Source organism: Toxotes jaculatrix, chromosome 10 (assembly GCF_017976425.1).
Source record: "Toxotes jaculatrix isolate fToxJac2 chromosome 10, fToxJac2.pri, whole genome shotgun sequence".
NCBI classification, from domain to species: domain Eukaryota; kingdom Metazoa; phylum Chordata; class Actinopteri; family Toxotidae; genus Toxotes; species Toxotes jaculatrix.
The window spans coordinates 3,141,058-3,143,948 of NC_054403.1; the positions used below are offsets into that span (position 1 = coordinate 3,141,058).

General features: G+C 44.8%; 1 non-coding gene across 1 annotated transcript; it reads left to right on the forward strand.

Moving 5' to 3' along the window:
• The first annotated feature begins 355 nt into the window (after positions 1-355).
• trnaw-cca lies at positions 356-428 on the forward strand. The gene has a single exon. It is a non-coding gene; the product is annotated as a tRNA-Trp (tRNA).
• The last annotated feature ends 2,463 nt before the right edge of the window (positions 429-2,891 follow it).

Consider the following 2,891-nt stretch of genomic DNA (forward strand, 5'->3'; position numbering starts at 1 on the left):
TCTGACTGTTGAGACTAAATAAAACTAAATGGCAACGCACACTTGCAGTGTACGATAGGCTTGAAAACACACGTTCCGTTTGCGTTCAGTGTGTACCTGTACACAGATCTGTGATGTGTCTCTGTGGGTCAAGCCTGTTGTGATATGCCAGCTTCCTGTTCTCCAGCATCAGCATGTGTCTTCAGGAAAGCAACGATCTGAAACACCACTGCTACTCTACCTGGAAAGTGCTAAATGCACAACCAGTGTGTCTTGCATTTAGAGTTGAGCATAGTTGGGATGCACCAATACAACCTTTTCTCTTTCAATATAAAATTCCCTCCTGATATTTCAATGCCTCACCACAGAGCATGCCGCCTGGTTAGCTCAGTTGGTAGAGCATGAGACTCCATCTCTCAGGGTCGTGGGTTTGACTCTCACAGCGGGTGGCACCACCTCCCATGGGCTCACCACCTGTGGTGCATTGTGGACTGGGCGGCAGTTGCCCCCGTGACCTGGGCCTGGACCCAGATAAGCGGCAGATGATGACATGACATGATCTGCCAATATCTGATCTGACATCAGTGCTCTCTCTTTACCAAACTGTCTGATCTGGATTGGACCAGTATGCATAGCACTTAGTGTTTTGAGGTAGATGCTAACGTGAGCATGTTAATAATCAAAACACATGTTGATGTTTAGTGTATTTAACATATTTTAGCATGTTTAACATATTTGCCATTTTTATCATTTTAGTTCATTGTGTCAGCATGCTACCCTTTGCTAATTAGCACAAAAAAACCCTACATCTGAGCCTGATGAGAATTTCACTAGTATTGTAGGTATTTGGTCATAAAGAAATAAAATGTCAGGCCATCTCCATGAACCTCTACAGCAGATTTTGTGGGAATCCTTTTTGCAGTTGTCGAGATATTTTAGTCAAACGTGTGTGTTGATGAAAAAAGTTCTGTGTAAGGTGTTCAGCGTGTGTCAGATTCAGTAGTCTTGAAGTCTGCTCCCAGCTTAAGACATTGCCAGAGACTGGTGGAGGTGATGTGAGACATGTTTGAACGTTGAATGGCGGTGAATTGAATGGCATCATCTCCCACTTCCATTCTCTCAGCGCTCCTTCTATCCTGTCTTCCCATTTCCCCTTTTTCCTAACCTCTCTTCTCCTTTACCACCCCCACTCTCCTTTCCCTATCCCCCTGTTTCCCTAAACTCCTCCACTCTCCACTTCTTCAACTCTTCTTCCTTGTCCTCCACTGTCATCCTCTCCTCCACCCTTCCTTTTGGATTTTTTGTCCTCATAATCTCAGACATTTTGCTGGAGATGCTGACTTGACGGCCTCCACCAGTATTTAAACCCCATGTTAAAAATAGAGTGAAGTATCTCTCATGTTCAAGTTCAAAGCTGTTTGAACATGAAGTTTTGCCCTGTGTCCTAATAACTGACACCTCTGTACCAGTTGTGGATTGACTTTGTCCACCCCCTGTATGTACCCCAGCCTATGAAATCCTTGGTCCGTTGTCTCTGTGAGACATTTATAACAACCTACTTTGTTTTCCCTCTCTGTTTCTTTCTCCCTTTGCCTTTGTATCCTTATTCGCCCCCCATCAGTCTGTCTGCATCCTGTTTGCCCTTTCTTCTCGCTCTCACTTTCATTTCGCTTTATTTCCTCCCTCATTACCCCTCCTTCCCTCCGCCACTCCACTCCTCTCCGTCCCGTCTGCCCTTCGTCTGGTCTCCATCCTCCTCGTCCTTTCTGACTCCTCATCTTATTCCTGGGACTGAAACCATCACAGACAATTAGCGCCGATGTCTTTCACGCCAAAGGCCAGAGGAGAAGAGGAGAAGTGTGTCTGGGATGCGAGATGCGATGAAACAGCGGGGATCTCCGGGTGCCCTTCTTACCAAATGCCAACATGCTCGTTCAGTTTCTCCTTTCCCTCTTCCCTTTCTGCCTTTTGTTTTCTGATTTACATCATCATTACTGCAGCTTTGCGTGGCTCCTGCAGCTTTGCGTGGGGGAATGAGGTATTCTGCCCGAGTGAGGTATTCTGCCCATTGTCTCTTTGAGCCTGAGGATCTCGACTAAATACATCTTTGTCTGAGACAATGCAAGAAAGACAACCCACAAACAAAGCTCTTTTAACCAACTGCTGTTCCTTTATCGCATCACGAGAAAAAAAAAACAATACAGTAAAAGCTTGTGCCCTGCTTTCTCTACTTTCTCGCATCTTAATTTATGGATGTTGGGTCTTACCCGCTTGGCCATGTTCTCCAGCTGCCCCAAACACAAAGATGTCTAGGAGTGAATTTAGGCCAAGGAGATGCAGGGCTACGGGGCACAAAAGGCAGCAGGAGTGGATGGATGAATGAAGGGCAGGAAAGAGTTTTCTCCTCTCCAGCCTTAAATCACCAACAATTTCCGACCGAATGCCCTCCCGCTCCCACGCATACGTTTGCATACTAATTAGGTCAAACGTCTGCCTCCTTGGAAGACAGAGCAGGCGACTGTCTGTCCTTTTGTTTCTCCACCCCTCTTTTATTTCCCTCGAAAACATTAACATGGGTGAATAAATGTCCTTCTTGGCTGTAGCCAGACATGCTCTGCATACCAGAAAAATTGGTAATAGATGACGAATACCGCTGTTGCTAGGGAGTTTGTTACTTTTCAGTTCAGAGATGAAGTCGTAAATTTATTTCCAGTAAATCACTGATTTACTGGATTTATTTGTTTTCTCAGTTTAACTCAGTTTAACTATATTGATTCATATTTTGTTTATTGTCGCCAAATTCATTCAGAATTATCCCAGTGAATTCATTTCAGCTCCAGATTGTATTATAAATTTCCTAAAAAGCACATGACAGAGCAAATCGCGGTGTCACTGACATGCACCTTTGACAG